Below are 20,574 nucleotides of genomic sequence, written 5' to 3' on the forward strand. Positions count from 1 at the left end.
CAATTCTTATGAAATCATCAATTATTAGCATGACTTATAGATTACTTATGGGTGACTACGTTCTGGATGGTCCACACAAACCCATGTGCACCAGCTGCAAAGAGTTTTTCTTTTCCTTGGAAGGAACTTGAGCTTTCTTTCCTATTTGACAAAATTCACAAATAATTTTCTCTCGTTTTGAAAGTTTGGGTAGGTCCTTGACTGCATGTTTCTTCCTAAGCTTGAAAATCTAGTCAAAGCTCATATGTCCAAGCCTTTTGTGGCATAACCAGCTTCCATTTATCTTTGATAAGCAACACTTTTCTATCTTTTCTTTGAGCACAAAGACATTATTGTCTATTCTTACAACTGCAAGAACTATTTCACGTGTGCATGTGGAATTGATTTGACAATTTTTGGCTTTAAAAAACAAATCATAGCCTTGATCACACATCAGAGACACACTTAGTAGATTATGTTTAAACCCATCAAGATACAAAACATTCTTAGCTTTATCTTTTCCATTAGAGAGACTAACCACTCCTTTTGCAAATTTTTTTCCTGGAGCATTGTTAGCAAAGGTCACATTACATTTGTCAACAAGATTCGAAGTGAGAAACTTGCTCCTATCTCCTTTCATGTGCCTGGAACAACCACTTCCCACATACCAATGGCTCCCATAATTATGAGCATACAAGGAAATGTCACATTTCTCTGATTTATATTTCTCTTTCTAGGCTTTGGCATTTTGTTCAATTTTCTCAATAATTGGTTTTGTATTCTTTTCTTTAAGCCTTCAATTAAATTATATATACCCAAAATTTTAGCACTTAATGCATTTCGCTTGATAATTCAGGGGAGTAAAGAATTAGTATACACGGGTTTGCTTCTTCTCTACTGAAATCTTCTCTTGGATATAAGCTATATATATCATATATTAACTCTAAAGTTTTCATATTTATGGCCATAATTTGTGCATGTAAAATAGTACCTGAGGAATATATCCTTGTTCCTTGATGATTGGCTGATCATAATTTTGGGCAGTTCAAATAGCATGGACAACATGATCCTTTTGTTTTTCTGTTGATTTTTCTCAGATTTCTTATTATATTCTAGATGTTTCGTGGACCCTTATTTTTCTAGGGGAACAAAGTTGATTTCCTTTTTACTTTTCAATTCAGCTACTATGCTGGATTAAACATCAAAACCAAGACCAATTTGATATTTAAAGATGCGTTGAGCCTCCAAATTTTATTTACATTTTTTGTCCCTTCGCTGAATTCCTGATTGAAGTTGAGCCACATTTTAGCCTTTTCAAGCTCCTTCCTTAACAACACAATTTCACCTTCCAACTTCTGACATTTTTTATCCTTTTCAATCAACTGCTGGTTCAAGTTTTCTTGGAACTTCTTACCTTCTTCTAACTGTAGAACTAATGGCTCAACAACCTCAAGCTTTTCCTTTATTAAATATTATTTCTAGGTTTTGTTTTTCTTTCTCAACCTCTTTATCTCCTCAATTACACTTACCAATTCTCCTTCAAGAAAAAATTATTCAATATCAACTTCTCCTTCATCATCATCAGAAATAGCCTTAACTCTCAAGGTTTCTATGGCCATGAACATGAATTCCTTAAGCCTCTCATAATCTTTGTCCTCATTTGAGGATTGGTTGGGCTCACTTTTAGAGTAGCTCTCTTCTTGAGCATAGAAGCCTTTCTTATTGGCCTTCTTTATGTCCTTTTAAACCTTCTTAAATTTATCTTTAGGATCATAGTCCTTTTTCTTATTTTGAGGACACTTTGATGTATAATGACGAACTTGACCATACTTAAAACATTTAAAGGGAATGTTACCTTTATACTTGCCTGATCCTCACTTGAGCTTCCTCACAAAGTTGGCTTCTTCCTCATCTGATTCACAACATGAGTCATTATGGTCATCCTTGTACTTCTTCAATGCTTTGAAGGTTGATTCTTTGGTTGCAGCCTTTATTTTAGAACTCCTAGGCAGTGAGTATTCCAAGGAGTTAATCTAGAGTGAGAGTGATCAGATTTTCCATTTCTTCAATGGATGACACCTTGGGATTAAACGTCTCAAGAAGAGATCTCAACACTTTTTTAACGATGACATCTTCATCTAGCTTCTCTTCAAGCCCTCTTATGGTGTTCACAACTTCATCAACTCTTTGGAAATACCTTGCGATATGTTCATCATCATGCATGCTCAATGGTTCAAATTGATTCCTAAAACATTGGAGTTTAGATTTATTTACCTTGTTGTCTCCTTTATAGCAATTGCTCATCTTGTCCTAGATTGCTATGGTAGATTTACAATCCATCACCTTGACAAGTTCTGATTCAACTAGGCGAGCAAGTAGGGCATGCAGTTCTTTAGCATTGCATGTGAACTCGAACTTCTGATCTTTGTCAATTTTTGAGATCTTTGATATTATTCTTCCATAATATCCCACACATCAGCTCCAAGTGATTGAATGTAGGTCTTCATCCTCACTTTCCAAAACACATAGTTTGTTCCATTGAACATAGGTGCCTTATTGATAAAACCTCCTTCCTGGTTTTCCATGGTCCTTGATCTTTCTTACAACTCTTAGACTGATTAGAAGTAACTTGCTCTAATACCAATTGTTGGAAAGCAAGAAAATACTAAGAGTGGGGGGAGAATTATTATTGTAACAATTTTACCAATTCAAAAATTTATTTTTAATTTGTGTGAGAACAATAAGACAGTGAACATAAATTTCAACAATAAGTATGATAAACAACTACTTAAAAAATCAATGGAACATTCAAGGAACAAGTAACTTTAGAAACTACTTCTCCATTTTATTCATATGGCAAGCTACAACTTGCAAATACAATGTTTTGGATACAACCAGTAGGAAGCTACAACTTCCTAGTTTACGAAATACAATTGAATGGAGCTAAAACCCCAACTATTCTTCAACACCCACTGGAAGGAGCACCAACTCTTGATCAACAAGTTACAAGTTTCTTTGACACTCACTGTTCCATCTTTCATCCATGTTTACACTAGGATCAATGACTGCCTTCTCTACTTTCAAAACAAATAATTTATCTTAGTTAGCTCTCACAAACACCTACAACAATCATTATACCAACACTTTGCTGCACCGGAATCTCTCTCTTAAAAGCTTGTGTTTATTCAACTTTACTAGGCCTACTTTTGTAGATATTTTTTTTTGCTAAGATTGGCTTTGTTTATTTTCAAATTTGTGCATGAAGCCTTATTTTGTTTGCCCTTTTCATGTTCTCTTATGTCCTTTGACTTTTCTCTAAAATTTCTCGAATGTTTTGGGCTTAATCTCAAAGTTAAACTGACTTTAACTGCCTTTTTTCCCACTTAAACTGTGTTTTTTGGCATTCCAACCTTTATACAATATTTAACAGTGTGCCTGCTAGTTTTATCTGCATTTAATTTGACTTTACCAAATTTGACTGCCAAAATGTTAGTTCTGCTATCTTTAGCTTTTAGCCCCTTTTCACTAGGCCCTTTACTTGTTTTTTAGCCCATAAAACTAGCCTCCACAACCTTTGGCTAACTTATTGGGTGGTAAGCACTTTTTTATTCCTATCAGGGGACATTTTCTTGTGTTAATGGCTCCTTGTCATTGGTCACTCTTCTACGTGAAGTGACCACACCTAGTGTTAAGGTATAAGTTCTCGACTATTTATTAATTGGAATTCTTAAAAAGTTACGGGATTCTAGGATCCAGGGATGGCCCTACATTCCATTGTCGCCGCGCCCTTGGTCATGTTTCTACACAAAAGAACCAAGAGACATGTCTAGGTGCTTAGCCCTACACCTCCCAAGAGAATTTGTGCCTCTATTCCTTAAGCCCTGTGTTCATTTCTAGGCAAAATGACCCAAGGGTTGGGTCCTAGAGTTCCCAAACCCGACTCCTTTTATTATGTCGCGCCTCTAGTCCTCCAAATGTTGCAAGGAACCTTTTGCGGACACGTAGATAGTAGCTCGTTTCTATCTCAGCGCATTCTAATGTGCCTCCATATTAATTTTTTGAGTTCCATTATAACACCCTCCTCCCACAATTACCTAAGTTAATCGATTTGTTGGGGTAAACATGTGACAAGAGGCTACCATGATGTGATCCAAGCCCCCACATACAATTAAGGAAATGGAATTGACAAAACAAAACCATTCTGACATTCCACACATGCTACTGAACCTTCAGGAGCCAACCAACCCTTTTAGGTGACCAACCCTTGAGGCAACTTGACATTTCATTGACCTGGACCCTCAGCCACTCCCATGATAAGCCATGCATGTGAATGAGGCCTTCTAGTCATTTCCACAACAAGGCCTGCCAATGATTGTGAAATTTTTCAGTGAGTTCTGAGCTAATGACCTCAAATTTTGTGCTACGATTTTAGGGCCAGGGCTCAGGTTACTGCCCAAAACTTCATGAAACTTTCAGAAATGATAAATTACAATGGAATAAGGCTACTAATGAAATCATTGGTACAAGAACTTGATTTGACTCCTACTAGCCATGACAGGCATTTCCTAAATATGTAATCTACAAGTCATAACAATAAATCTGAGCATAAAGGTCTCATACTTATTTGAGATTTGTAAAGAAGCCTTGATGCCTTATCACAATAGCCGCATGATAATCTACTAGGTCATATATTCATTGTTCATTTATGTGCTAATTAAAATATGATGAGATCCATACATCAAGACTGTCATAAAACACCCTCTTAACCAAAATATAGAAACACAAATAACAAAGATATAATAACCATAAAAACCACATATGAATAAGTATATTTACCCATCAAATACAAGAGGAAAGGATCTCTTATTAACATATGAAAAGTTGAACCAGGTCTGGGAGTTCCATGTACCACTTGACCATAGATTGGCTCAACAAAATATTTATTTCAGCTAATCACCCCTTTGCCATATTCCAAGCATGAGTATAGGATCTCATGGAACAAATCAAAGAAAACTAAACTAGGGATTCCAAAGGCCAATCCACCTCAAAACTCAACTAATGATTTGAACTCATAGTCAAACATCACTAACCATCACCAAATTGGTCTCTACCCAAGTTGTTCGAGCTCTAGAGCATTTTTTCCAACCAGGGCTTCCAGGACTAGTAATTGAACCCAAGGCTGTTGTCAGGCTTCCATAGCATTTGTCCAACCAAGGTTTCCAGGACTAGTAATTCAACCCATCAAGTGATTCCAGAGAGTTTTCCAACCTAATTTTCCAGGACTAGTAACTCAACCCAAGTTGTTATAGGGTTTCCAGAGCATTTGTCCAACCAAGGCTTCGAGGAACTAGTAACTAAACCCAAATCCAAAGGAACATGAGAACCAACTAGAAAAAAAAGGAAAGACATCCACACCACCATAGTTATCTAGGAACTGGAAAGGCTAGGAAAATCCATAGTCAATCTAAGAAACCCTCCATGCCAATGAGAAAACATGACCAAGAAACCACATTCATATGCCATTCATGTCAAAACTAGCAAGAAAATCATACATGCAACTCGGTACCTGCAAGAAACCCTGTTGTAGTTGCTGATCCTGATGTCCTCTTATGCTTTCCTACTCTTCCTTTTATTTCTTTCACCTAATCCCCAGTATTCCACACTCCTCCAAGAGTGCTCAAATACAACTCTAAGTGTCCAAGGGTATGAGGGAGACAAAGAGAGTAGAAAATGAAAGCTCCAAAACTGAACTGATGAAAATCTACAAACTGAACTTCAAAAACATTTTTATTAATGAGGCCTCTATTTTCTTCGTTTTCCTATGCATATGCAACATGTGACCTTTCACCTTCCTTTTCTCCTAATTTTCATAAATAAAATGCCAATTAATGTCACTTTGCATTTCCAAAGCCTTTGTCATTTCCTTTGCCAATTTATACTTAGCCATAATAATCTAAATGAACACCCACTAGGATTTTTTCCCACCATTTAGCTTGGAATATGTGTGCCATGACCTTAGTCTTATATTTTTTACATGAATTTTTAACTATGGATGTTACATCCGTCTAGCGAGATAAGTTATCAATGGGTTCTGCCTGACACCCTTTTCATTGGTTTTCGCTCCATCAACTGCCACCATGTCCTAACACCTTGTAACCCAATGCATTGCTTTGTGCACTCTAATCATACTGTAGGACCCATTCCTTGAGAATGACATCACAATGATGTCACACCAACCACTTGTCGACCTCTGAGTGGTGACACTTGTCACTTGAAAATGGGCCCTTTCGGTGCCCAAAAATGCCAAAAATGATTGCCACATGTCCACCTCCTATCGGTTGTGTTGACATTATCTATCCTCCATTGTCTTTGCCACCTATCTTCCTAGAGGAGAGAGAAAAGGTCCTCTGAGGCCTTGTTTTGCGACCATTTCCTTTATTATTTCATTTTTTGACTTAACGACCTTTTATTTATTTTTCTACAAAAACCTTTGAGTTGGCTCTTCTTTGTGTTTCCCCCTTGTTATGCCTTTGGGAAATCACAGTCAGATGGGCGCCACCCACTTTGTTACATCCTAACGCTTTGTCGTGTCCACCCTACATAAACTTCCATGCTTCACCCTCTACCTGCCTCCACCAGGCTAGCTTGTATTGTGGGCTCCACTGCTTGCTCACTAATAGACAATGGTTAGTTGTCGTGTCCTGGTGACTCATGTCGGTCACATAGACCTGGGCACCAAAACAACATCGTTGAGGTATTACCACCGAGTGGGTTCCACTTGCCTGCTAACCCACTATTACCACATTTTCTTAGAGCTCTCACTTAGAGGCTCCACTAGTCTTGGACGTTCTTCCAACTTTGGTTGTGTGCCAAGTGTTCTGAAACCTCTGCTAACTCTGTTATATTTGACTTGGGTCACTGATCTTTGACTAGCTCTATCTTACGATCCAAGAGGCCATTTTCAAACTCTCATACCACTGGAAATATCTTTCAGAGCTCTATCCATCTGAGTGGCTTCCATATTCATTTGAGATTGCCCAGTGCTCCAAAATCGACTCCAAAGCCACTACACTTATTATGATCATTTTCCCTTCTTGTGTGCCTAGAACCTACTCCTTGGGGCATTTTGTTGACACCTAAGCATCTTGTTGCCACATGTTGACATCAATAAAAACATATTTCCAACAAAAATTCCGATGGCGGAAGGAAAATACCAGCTAGGGGAGGGGAATTACACATAAGGCACAAAATCTCGCCTATCCATATAGAAACAACACATGAATGCTCCAGAACGCGACTAGCCATAACAACAGAAATACTCCACCATCCACTTCATGCATGGGGGGCATGCCATGCCATGCCAACCCCCTCTTAATTGCATTGAGAGTGTGTGGGGTGGTGCCACCCCACCCCCTCTCATTTTACAAGTATTTAGACACCCCTATCGGAGAACTTAAAATCAATTTATTATATATTATATTTAATAATTAAAAATATATATTTTCTCTTATAATTTTAAATTTAGGATAAATGCATAATATAGTATTACAAAAGTTATTATTATTAGATTTATAATATTCATTTATATAATATTAAAAATCATTTTTAAAATTTAGATTTAACTTTTAATTATTATTTATAAAATATTCACATGATTTTTTTTGCAAAATTATAATAATAAAAATTATGTTATATCACTTTTTTTCTTTAATGTTGGCGGATCAAATGACTAAAAGAACAATTTGTTTTTCCTTTTTATAAAACTATAGGAACCTTGACCCACAAAATATCTCATCATAAATTATTGGTACATGTAACTTGCACTTGTTATATCTAAAGTTATTGGACATCTTTTTGGTGATTACTTCAACTTGTTACACATTCATAACAGCAATCATGTTATTTTCTTTATCCTATAAATTTCATATTTAATAACTTGTAAATTACTAAATACATTTTTTATTATTAGTATATTTAACTTAACGATGGTTAAATGTACTTTTAATAATTATTTCAATACGTTAGAAATTCACATTATTAAAAATAATAATAACCCTGTTGTTTTCTAGAAAATATGAATTTCCATGTTCGTATGTAGTTTTGTTGTTTTCCAGAAAATATGAATTGCCATGTTCGTATGTAGTTTCGTTTTTTTTTTGGAGGAAAATTTAGATACCGATGAACGTGTAATAGTTACAAAGTTCATCTTGATCTTAGAAGATGCTTAATTTTTGCTTTCAATGTCATGTTATAGGGCGAAAAAGAATGTGGATAGCGTGAATATGGATATACAATCCATTTTTGTTAAATTGTAATCATTCACTTACATTATTATTGGTAATAGGTTTATTTATATCATTATTAAATAGGTTTATTTATATCATTATTAAATGATAGAATAAATAATTTTTTTTAAATAGGTGGTTAGGGATGGCTGCTACATTTATGGAAAATCTGGGCAGATCAACACCGAAGGGAATCTTTTAAAGCTTTTCGGCCGACTAGCATGGCCTAACCCCAAGGGCGTTGAGGAGAATTGAACCTGTGACCTCCCAATCGGCGAGGTACTTAACAATGGGAACTTGACCAGTTGAGCTAACCCTTGGGGCTCAAATGATAGAATAATTATTATACTAAAAATAGTATAATTATTTATATAATAATAAAACAATTTAATACGATAGATAATAGAAGGAATTTTTTGGAAGTGTATAGTTTGATATTTTATAACACTGATATTTTTATTAATAATGTAAATGCCGTAAGTTTGGCGTTATTTATTTATTTATTATTATTTTTCGTACAAACACTCCCTTGATAGATGTATTGAAAAAAGCTATGAGTGAAAAGGAAATGACTAATTTGGTCTCTTTATCACCCATTGTTGGGTTTGTTGTACACATTGCAGAGCTATAGTGAAGCAAACTATGTTGTAGTGCTATGGTGGAGAGTAGAGAACCTTGCAGTGCTATAGCGGAGTAGAGAATATTGCAATGTTGTAGTTAAGAAAAGAACATCGCATTGTTTTAGGAGTGTAAGGAACCTTGTATTGTTGTAGTGTAGTAGAGAATAATTCAAAGTAGTTGTAGGGACTAACTTATTGGTGGTTTCCAAGAAGCAAAAATGGTAAACTATAAATGGCTTATAGTTTTACTAGGCCCCTTTATTGGCATTTAAGGCTAGATTATGTGTGATAGTAAGTATATCTCTCTATCGTGCTATGACTTTTAATGCATAAAAATCCTACTTTTCCTGCATCTTCAACTTCTCAACTTTTGGGATGTCAATGCACTGCTAACATCAAGGTGCCCATACACCTTTAAGCACTTCTTGATTTGGTTCTCTAATCTTGCAATAAAACAAACACACAAAATATCTATGCATGTACCAAATTCTTCCCTTACTCAATTGCCCCAAATCCCATAATAGTAATTTCTTCTTTCATACGATAGATTTCCATTATCTAACATTCATTCAGAATTGATACATTTAAATTTGAATTACACAACCATGAAGAGACGATTATATAATGAAAACATCATTTCATTAACATAATCTATACATGCATCTACTCAAAACCTAACATTCCTCTCTATTGTATGATTTCACGTTCATTTCACCATTCTCTCTTTTCCTTGCACATACTCTCTTTTCATTTCTTGTAGGTTTACAATAGCTAGAATTTAGAAACATCATATATCTTCTAGATCCTAAAATCACTCCATAAATCACTCCATAAATCAGATTTTCTAAATCCAAAAATGACTCATGCTATCCCTAAAATCACACCATAAATAACCCTTAAATCTCTCATGTTTTCTATGATAATTAAAGAAACTATAATTATTTACAATAATGAATTAGAATTCCTTCTCCATGTCAAAACCCCATTTGGAGCTTTGTCTTCTAAAAGATTGATTTTTCGAAAATGAATTGAAAATTGAGATGCTCTTGCATCAGACACCCAAGATAGAAAATTTATGACCTCCTGATCATAATCCTTTGACAAACATATCCTCCTGGATCCCAGATATTGTTCTATAGTTTACCATACATTCTGCCTTCAAAATATTTCATAGTCAACTGGATGTTATTTTTGACTGTCTGCTACCTTTCATTCTATCTTCTTTTGGGATTTTTCTTCATAAGTTCCCTCAATACATTTGTCTTGATATCCAACTCATCCTTCTCTTTACAAATGTTTTACATGCGTGCTTGGATCTTCTCTTCCATCAGAGTATCATAAGTATTATCCCACTATGCTATGACATACATCTTCCAAAAGATGCTTAAGAAATTTATATGCTTTCTCCACTACTATTCTACAACATATTTATTGTTGTCTTCTTCAAAATTGTCCATTTTGATTTCATCTTTCATCTCAACAATACTTTTTTGCATGAGTTTTCATTTCCTTCGTTCAAAACTGTTGTTGATGTTGTCCACTTTTTGTTTCATTTTCTCTTCATATATGCCACTATTGTATGGCACTTTAATCTACTCCTCTTCATCCGAGTCGGTTTTCTTTTCTTTTACCTCCTACTAGCCATATCTCTGAAAACCTCATTTCTTCATCAAAATTCTTAAACATTAAATTTGAATGCTTAACTTGAGTTCTTATCACATCTCTAAGAAATAATTTATCTTCTATTTATCTAATTATAGTCTCATGCTTATCATCACTTCCTATGCATATATTCTCATAGTTAAATTGTAAATTACAATTTACCTTAGCTTCCTCAAATGTTGTGAACACATCCCCATGGATAGGAATTCATGAACATTCCTCCTCTTTGGTTGTAATTTCCTATTCAGACTCAGATCCTTTTGGAAAATTTCCCAACAACTTTAGCTCGTCATTATGCTTCTTAAGAATTTTATCATAATTCTTCTCCTCATTTATGTTCTCCCTTTGGCTATCTCCATTAGCCAACTTTTTCATGTTCTCTTCATAAAAAAGTTCTTCCAATCGTCCTCCAGTAATTTCATTACATAATTGTGTATGTGTCTCCATTTTTTTTCCCTTAGGAGACAATATAGTTGCATTATCCTTTATCTCTGTGACAACTTTAGATGATTGTCCTCATTCATTGTCTATTAAACCTACAAACATACACAGATCATTAGCTTTAAAAACATAAGGATTTGTAGCCTTGTTTGATGGCTTAGACATCAAATTCTCATGTTGATTTGAACTTTCCAAATAGTTCACAATATCCTCTTAGTATCCTCATCATTCTCTCCAAATAATTATCCTTAATCTCATTCACAAAAATTAACTCATCCTATCATGAACCTCTGCCTAAGTTGAAATCCCATGAATTTTTCATCACCTAACTGGGTATTCATCCTTTGCCTTGGGTTCATTTGCGAAAAATCCCACTTAAATATATTTTGTAGAGTCCATATATACCTTTGATCTTCTTCACTTTCCCATAGCAGTTCCATCATCCCATCAAGATGCACTTGCATTGTAGCTAGCTTCCTATCAAATTCCTCATCATTTAACTTCCTATGGCTTACATATGAACCTTTACTATGAGCATTGATATTCATAGTCTTCCTTCCTCTGTAAGCTTCATATTTCTCATTGTGAGTTGTAGTCAAGCCTCTGTAACAAGTTGACTCCATCAAACTATTACCTGCAAATACCATACTAAGCTTCTCTATGGCCTAGTAATTCTATCGATTCCCTCCTCTGGAACCTTCTATAGGGCACTCCTTGCTCTAGCTTCCGCATTCACCTAGCTCACCTCTTTGAGAACTTCACTCGTGCTCCTTCTTTCCTCCCTTCAGCTAGAACATGTTATTTTCCAATATATTCAAGAACATCACTTATTCTTTGTTACAATCCTCTTGTAATAATTGTTGGAAATAATACTGAGAGGGGGGGTGAATCAGTATTATCAGATTAATCAAACTTTTTAAATGCTCAGAAACATATACGCTACTTCAGTTAAGTGAACCAGCGTGTACACGCTACTGTGACGAAGTAAAACAGCGTATAAGAGGAAAACTCACAATTTAGTTAGCTTATTCTTCAATTAAGTGCATCAGGACATTATTCATCACATTAACAGTAAACATGTGCAGTATAACAGAACAGATAAAAAGCCACACACATGAACACCAAGATATAAGGTGGAAACCCAATGTGGGTGAAAACCACCTGCTGCAAGTTGTCTCTATCTTTCTTTAATATGAAACTTCAGTTTACAATCTTTTGTACTGGTGCAGCCTTATACCAGTACGCAGGCTACAACCTGCAGAAGGCTACAACCTTCTCTCGTTCTCCAAACTTCCTTGGAAGGGAGCTCCAACCCCCTTTGCTCTTGTACTAGCCAAGATACTAGTACGTAGGTGCTGACCTACAATCTTCCTTCTTTCAGGTATCACTTTTCATACATTTTCAGACTTGGATATTCCTGAAGCACAACATTACAATCTGAAGACCACAATTCATTCAATTTCCACAACAGATCATTGAAGCATAAAACAACCAAACTTTGAATCACTGAACCACTGAACCCTGTCAATCACCAGTTACCAGAACACAGAGCAGACTACAGAACTCTGCAATAACAGTCAGACCCCACTGTAAACCCAAAATCAAGCTTCAAAAGATATACGCTACTTTAATGAGCAAAACCCGCGTATACACGCGCTTTTACCGAAGCCAACCTGCGTACAGATCTAAAAATAGACTTTCTCAATTTGCAGTTGTATTAGTTAGACCCAGAACGTAACATTGCGACAATATGCAGATCTAGAAATACGCATAATCAACCATATCATGATAGTGCATTTCAAACCATTAGATCCCGATCTATCCTTAGATCTAGTCTTCCATCAACCGATGTGATCTCTCCTTGGCTTAGATCAAGCAACTCAGAACCTGCATATCAGATCTCTTTCTCTCTTAGATATTCAAGCCTTGTCGAAAGATGATTTTGCCTAATGATCTTCTTCTCCTTATATAGTCTTAGGCCTAGCTCAATACCAAGAGCCAAAACCATAGTAACACAATACCATCAACTTCAAAACTAGGGATCGACACGCCCGTCGAGTCACAATGGTCCGAAATCATAGGCACAACTTCCAAGGACTAACCACCATGGACCAAAGATACTTTTCCACATACACGCGCTTTTTCTGAAACCAACTTGCGTGTACACGCGACTTGGGCTTAACGAACATGCGTATATGAACTTCCTTGGCATGCTGTACTAAGATCTGTCTTCTGATTAAGTTGCCATCACCTATACCAACCTCTGAGCACCTGTACCATCCTCTGAGTGAGTTTCCATCAAGGACAACACTTGAATCATAATGCCAACAATCTCCCCCTTTGGACTTGATGGCAACCACCACACCAAGTCACTCTCCCCCTTTGACATCAAGGGCAAAGGGCTGTGCTCCCCCTGAGGACATGCTGATACCTCTGCTTGGCTGTGCTGACTCGTGCTCCCCCTGACAGTAGGCCAGATCTGCAAAAGATGTTCTTCAACAAGAACCAAGACTTATACACCATAAGTGACCTTCCTATCACCAAAAGACTCAATACATACATCCATAACATATCAGAAACAACCAATTATATTACAGCATTCATCCCAGGCATAGTGGGGAAACCAACATAGGCCGTTACATGACCTTGACACCATAAAAGAGATATGACAAGAGAGATACATGACATAGAGACAACAGATCTAGACCAAGACTTAGGAAAGGCACCAGCAGCATCTGATAAACATCTTGTTAGATCAGCCACCAGAATTTCTTTCTGAGCTCCTTCTCCTGAAACCAAAACATCTGAATGCCAACAATGCTTTATGAGACTTTTAAGCTGCTCCCCCTGAACCTGTGCCTGTTGCACTCCCTGAAACTGTGCCTGAAGAATTCTGACATTCCCATTGCTGTTCAGAACTCCAGAGTTTTCCCTTGCTGTTCAGAACTTCATATACGCGATTTGTCCTGTATAAAACAGCGTATGTACGCGGATATACTTTCTGCAACAAGCGTCCAACATATACGCGACTTACCCATCATGAAACCGCGTGTATACGCTCATATCCTTTCCGTAACCTGCGTATACCAACTTTTCTGTAGAACAAACAAACTTCAACAACAGGATGAAGCATCAACTACTCCCAGCTTTTGTCTGAGATATTCAAAAGTTTCCCTGGGCAGTGGTTTTGTGAGAATATCAGCAACTTGCTCCTTAGAAGGAACATACTCCAACTTGACCTTCTGCTCAAGCACTTGTTCCCGAAGAAAATGGTACTTGATTGGTATGTGCTTGGTCTTTGAGTGCATGACAGGATTCTTTGAAATGCTGATTGCACTTGTATTATCACATAAGATAGAGACAGGTGGAGTGCAAGTGATTTGAAAGTCCTGCAAGGTCTGCATCATCCAAAGAAGTTGTGTGCAACAAGATGCTGCAGCCACATATTCTGCTTCAGCTGTAGATAAGGCAATCGAACTTTGTTTCTTGCTGAACCAAGATACTAATCTGGAACCCATGAAGAAAGCACCTCCACTTGTGCTTTTCCTATCATCCACACTTCCAGCCCAATCTGCATCTGTGTAAGCATGAAGAGTGAGATCTGTATTTCTAGGATACCATAAGCCATAGTTTTGGGTCCCTTGAAGATATTTGAAGATTCTTTTGACTGCCTGAAGATGAGTTTCCTTTGGGTTGGCTTGAAATCTTCCAACCATTCCTACTGCATGTGTAATATCTGGTCGAGTACCTGTCAAATAAAGCAAACTCCCAATCATGGATCTATAAGTGGGTTGGTGAACTGCTGCTGATTCATCATTTGCACTGAGGCTGCATCCTGTAACCATGGGTGTACATACTGGCTTTGACTCTTCCATGCCATACTTCTTCAAGATCTGCTTGAGGTATTTGGTTTGAGACAAGAAGATACCTCCTTCATTTTGTTGGATTTGCAATCCAAGAAAATATGTCAATTCTCCAAGAAGTGACATTTCGAATTCTTTCTGCATAACCAAGGCAAAGTTTTGACTCATGGTCTCTTCATTGCTGCCAAAAATAATATCATCTACATAAACAACAAGAATTAGCAATTTGTTATTTTCAACTTTTATATAGAGATTGCTATCTGCTGATCCTTTTGAAAAGCCTTGTTGGTGAAGATATTTGTCCAACCGATAGTACCAAGCCCTTGGAGCTTGTTTGAGCCCATAGAGTGCCTTTTTCAATCTGCATACAAGGTTTGGATCATTCCCAAGAATGAACCCATCTGGCTGCTCAATATATACTTCTTCTTCTAAGTCTCCATTCAGGAAGGCTGATTTCACGTCCATTTGAAATACCTTGAAGTTTTGAAAGCTTGAGAGAGCAAGGAACATTCGGATGGCCTCTAGTCTTGCCACAGGAGCAAAGGTCTCTTCAAAATCTATTCCTTCTTGCTGTGCATACCCTTTACAAACAAGTCTGGCCTTGTTTCTAATTACTTCTCCATTTTCATTTAACTTATTCTTGAAGACCCATTTTGTTCCTATTACATTCTTATCTTTTGGTCTAGGAACTAATTCCCAAGTGTTGTTCCTTTCGATTTGCTCAAGTTCTTCATCCATTGCTTTGACCCAACATTCATCTTTGCATGCTTCTTTCACATTTTGTGGTTCAATGGAGGAGAGTAGAGCCAAGTAGCTTGAAGCTTCTGCAAGTGTCCTTCTTGTTTGTACTCCTGCTTCTTTCTGCCCCACAATCTGAGTTTCTGGATGATTCTTTTGGACATATCTGGATGGAGTCTTCTCTTCTATTCTTGTCTGCTCCTCTGGTTCTTCTTGAGATTCTTCTTCTTCTTGAGGTTCTTCTTCTTCATTATTTCGCCTTTGAGAGTAACCTTCATCTTCTTCAATGTCTTCATGATGAACTTGCCTAGGAATATATCCCTTCTCATCAACCACTATATCAATACTGTCAACAATTCTGCCAAGTCTTTTATTGTAGCACTTGTATGCTTTGCTATGTGGAGAATAACCAAGAAGAATGCCCTCATCTGCTCTAGGTTCAAGTTTGCCAAGTTGCTCATCAGTATTCTTAATATAACATTTGCTCCCAAAGATTTTGAAGTGCTTCACGGAAGGAGTTTTACCACTCCAAAGCTCATGAGGTGTTTGAGTGCTGTTTACTCGGACATTTGTTTTGTTAAGAATAATAACAGCAGCATGTGCAGCTTCACCCCAGAAGGTTGCAGGAGTACCTGATTCATCGAGCATAGCACGAGCCATTTGTTGGATAGTTCTGTTCATTCTTTCCACAACCCCATTTTGCTGAGGAGTTCTAGCTGTAGAGAATTCTCTTCTTATCCCATGTTCATCGCAGAAATCGAAAAATTCATTTGATGTGAACTCCCCACCTCTGTCAGATCTGAGGCACTTAATTTTGTGTCCTGATTCATTTTCAGCCAATGCTTTGAAGGATTTGAATTTTTCGAATGCTTCATCTTTGTGCTTCATAAGCCCTAACCAAACAAACCTTGAGAAATCATCAATGAATAATATCAGATATTCTTCTCCTCGAGGTGTCCTTTTCCTAAATGGACCACATACATCTGTATGGACTAGCTCAAGAGGCAAGCTAGCTGATCCTTCCTTCTCTGGAAAGTTAGTTCTGGTTTGCTTTCCAAACTGACAAGATTTGCATATGGTGTTGTCTGGAATTTTGATATCTGGAAGATCGCGAACTGCCTGATATTTGCATGCTTTCCTTATTTGTGAGAAACTTAGATGTCCCAACCTTCGATGCCATAACCAGTGCTCTTCATCCTTGCTAAGATAGCATTGTTGTTGTCCTTCTTCAAATATGTACAGATTATTTGGAGTTCTTTTGCCCTTGAGAACTGTTTTTCCTGTATCAAGATCACGAACAAGACATCCATTCGATCTAAAAATAACCTCGGTTTTTTGATCACACATCTGGCTGACACTTAGAAGATTATGCTTCAATCCATCAACATATAAAACATTTCCAGCCTTGACCTTTTCTTTCAAAGGAGCAATACCTTTTCCTTTTATAGTTGCAGGAGTATCATTTCCAAAAGAAACTTTCTTTCCCTTTTCTAAAGTAGAATAAGATTCAAGTTTTTCTTTATCACCTGTCATATGTTTCGAACATCCACTGTCAATGTACCATAGATTTTCCTGTCCTTCTGCATAAAATGCTATCCCACATCTTTCTGTTTGAGGTTCCTTTATTCTCCATGTTTTGGTGCTTGTGGCTTGTTCCTTTTTCTCCTGAAACCTGCTCCTGCATTCAGAGTCTTTATGACCAAAATTATTGCAAATAGAACATTCAACTTCATTTTCAAGAACCGAAAAGTTGTTATAGGTCCTTTTTGTAATCCCTGTCATACTTCTTTGTTTTTGAGCTTCCCTAGTCATGATTGTTTTATATGCAACACATTGAGCTGCTCTGTGACCAAAGTTGTGGCAAGAAAAGCATTGTCCATTGAAGAAGCTTCTGCGGTTATTGAATCTACCAGCCAACTGATTGTAATTTCTATTTTCATCTATTCTTGAGCCAAACTGAGAAGATTTTACCTGTGGTTGGTTGTAGCTTTTGTTCATCCTTAAGGAGGATTGTCCCTGATAGTTTCTGTTTGTAATTCGTCCCTGCTTTACCTGATTATCTTCATTGTTCTTCCGCTCATTTCTTCTTGCTGCATCAAGATAACTTTTTGAGGTGGATGCTTGAGAGGTTTCTCCATTATAGCCCAAACCTGTCTTGTTTAGAGGAGACCGCTGCACACTGATAATCTCATCCAAAGTTTCAGATCCTTTGACAAATTTAAGATTAATAGCTTTTGTTTTCTCAATTTCTTTTCTGAGACCAACAATTTCACCTTCTAGTTTTTCAAGATGTTTTTCCTTTTCATCAATCTGAAATTGCAAAGTATCAATGATCACATTCTTTTCTTCTATGCCTCTCTTGAGTCTAGTGATTTCATTATAGAGATTATCCACATCTACAGCATCCTCATAATCATCATCTTCAAATGCCATTAACAGCTTATATTTATTACCTTGTTCATCTTCATCACTGTTTGATAAGCCATCACTATCTTCATGGGTGTAGTAGCTTTTCTTATTTGCACTTTGTTTCTTGTTCCATCTAGCAGGTTCTTTTCCTTTATCCTTATAAGGACATTTTGCAGCATAATGACCTACTCTTCCACAAGCAAAGCATTTGAAAGGTAGCTTACCTCTGAACCTTCCAGCACCCCTTTGAAGATTTCTGACAAAATTTGATTCTTCTTCCTCTTCTTCTGGAACATGGCTTGCTTCATAGTAATCTTCTTTTCTTGATGCCTTAAAAGCAGCTTCCCTTCTGTCTGATGGACCTCCCTTTCTCATTTCATAAGCAGTTAGAATTCCATGTAGTTGAGACATAGTGAGAACTTTGAGATTTTCCTTTTCTTCTATTGCAGATACTTTAGATTCAAACTTGGGGGATAATGATCTTAGAATCTTTTGAACTACTATAGTCTCTTTTATTTCTTCACCCAAATTTTTCATACAATTAACAATCTCATCTACCCGAAGAAAATAATTAGCCACACTTTCATCATTATACATCTTGAGGGTCTCATATTGAATCCTGAGAGTTTGAAGTTTAGCTTGCTTTACCTGTTCATCTCCTTCATAGCTAGTGATCATTTTGTCCCATATCTCTTTTGCTGATTTGAAGTGCATGACCTTCATGAATTCTGTTTGAGATATACTTCCTAATAGAGTACTGACTGCTTTTGCATTTGTTTCATATGCCTTTTTCTCAGCTGGATCTGTAGGAGTAGCTGAAGGAAAAGCATAGCCTGTTTCTACAATGTCCCAAACTTCTGTACCAAGAGATTGAAGATATGCAGTAACTCTTACCTTCCAATAATTGAAATTTGTTCCATCAAAAACCGGTGGCCTGATTGATGCTTCTTTCTCGTAGTTGCTCATGATGAATGATCTTCCTTCAAGCGATCAAGCTTCTCTGAAGGACCTGCTCCGATACCAATTGTTGGAAATAATACTGAGAGGGGGGGTGAATCAGTATTATCAGATTAATCAAACTTTTTAAATGCTCAGAAACATATACGCTACTTCAGTTAAGTGAACCAGCGTGTACACGCTACTGTGACGAAGTAAAACAGCGTATAAGAGGAAAACTCACAATTTAGTTAGCTTATTCTTCAATTAAGTGCATCAGGACATTATTCATCACATTAACAGTAAACATGTGCAGTATAACAGAACAGATAAAAAGCCACACACATGAACACCAAGATATAAGGTGGAAACCCAATGTGGGTGAAAACCACCTGCTGCAAGTTGTCTCTATCTTTCTTTAATATGAAACTTCAGTTTACAATCTTTTGTACTGGTGCAGCCTTATACCAGTACGCAGGCTACAACCTGCAGAAGGCTACAACCTTCTCTCGTTCTCCAAACTTCCTTGGAAGGGAGCTCCAACCCCCTTTGCTCTTGTACTAGCCAAGATACTAGTACGTAGGTGCTGACCTACAATCTTCCTTCTTTCAGGTATCACTTTTCATACATTTTCAGACTTGGATATTCCTGAAGCACAACATTACAATCTGAAGACCACAATTCATTCAATTTCCACAACAGATCATTGAAGCATAAAACAACCAAACTTTGAATCACTGAACCACTGAACCCTGTCAATCACCAGTTACCAGAACACAGAGCAGACTACAGAACTCTGCAATAACAGTCAGACCCCACTGTAAACCCAAAATCAAGCTTCAAAAGATATACGCTACTTTAATGAGCAAAACCCGCGTATACACGCACTTTTACCGAAGCCAACCTGCGTACAGATCTAAAAATAGACTTTCTCAATTTGCAGCTGTATTAGTTAGACCCAGAACGTAACATTGCGACAATATGCAGATCTAGAAATACGCATAATCAACCATATCATGATAGTGCATTTCAAACCATTAGATCCCGATCTATCCTTAGATCTAGTCTTCCATCAACCGATGTGATCTCTCCTTGGCTTAGATCAAGCAACTCAGAACCTGCATATCAGATCTCTTTCTCTCTTAGATATTCAAGCCTTGTCGAAAGATGATTTTGCCTAATGATCTTCTTCTCCTTATATAGTCTTAGGCCTAGCTCAATACCAAGAGCCAAAACCATAGTAACACAATACCATCAACTTCAAAACTAGGGATCGACACGCCCGTCGAGTCACAATGGTCCGAAATCATAGGCACAACTTCCAAGGACTAACCACCATGGACCAAAGATACTTTTCCACATACACGCGCTTTTTCTGAAACCAACTTGCGTGTACACGCGACTTGGGCTTAACGAACATGCGTATATGAACTTCCTTGGCATGTTGTACTAAGATCTGTCTTCTGATTAAGTTGCCATCACCTGTACCAACCTCTGAGCACCTGTACCATCCTCTGAGTGAGTTGCCATCAAGGACAACACTTGAATCATAATGCCAACAATAATTTCTACCACTGCTACCTATAATCAACCAATCTCATTCACAAATTAGCTAAAAATAAAGTGACCAAATTACCTCTT

Source organism: Pinus tabuliformis, chromosome 3_1 (assembly GCF_031772625.1).
Source record: "Pinus tabuliformis cultivar Carrire ecotype Pingquan chromosome 3_1, CPIR1, whole genome shotgun sequence".
Classification (NCBI taxonomy): Eukaryota; Viridiplantae; Streptophyta; class Pinopsida; order Pinales; family Pinaceae; genus Pinus; species Pinus tabuliformis.